Source organism: Sinocyclocheilus rhinocerous, unplaced genomic scaffold (genome assembly GCF_001515625.1).
Source record: "Sinocyclocheilus rhinocerous isolate Xijiao unplaced genomic scaffold, SAMN03320098_v1.1 scaffold256, whole genome shotgun sequence".
In the NCBI taxonomy this organism is placed as follows: Eukaryota; Metazoa; Chordata; class Actinopteri; order Cypriniformes; family Cyprinidae; genus Sinocyclocheilus; species Sinocyclocheilus rhinocerous.
Window position 1 is genome coordinate 118021 of NW_015632036.1, and position 293 is coordinate 118313.

At 36.5% G+C, this 293-nt stretch overlaps 1 protein-coding gene across 1 annotated transcript in view; it reads left to right on the forward strand.

The window, feature by feature from the left end:
• Positions 1-293, forward strand: part of LOC107742119 (ADP-ribosylation factor-like protein 5B) — a 12874-nt gene that overhangs the window by 5313 nt on the left and 7268 nt on the right. The gene's annotated exons all lie outside the window — the stretch shown is intronic.

Consider the following 293-nt stretch of genomic DNA (forward strand, 5'->3'; position numbering starts at 1 on the left):
GTATAATTTTGAAAAATACCGTGATATAAATTTTTGGTCATACCGCCCAGCACTAAAAGAACTTATGAGGGATTGTCTGTGAACTGACACCAATCACAAACAGCCTGTACATTGTAAATATGACCACCCAACCCTCTACATTGCGAGTAAATCACTCGCAAATGCGACTAACGATAATAACTGTTAAGAGTGTACTTTCAGATATTTAAATGCTGTGCCATTTTACAAACATTATCATGTACAGTCGTGGTCAGAATTGTTGGTACCCTTGGTAAATATGATCAAAAAAGGCT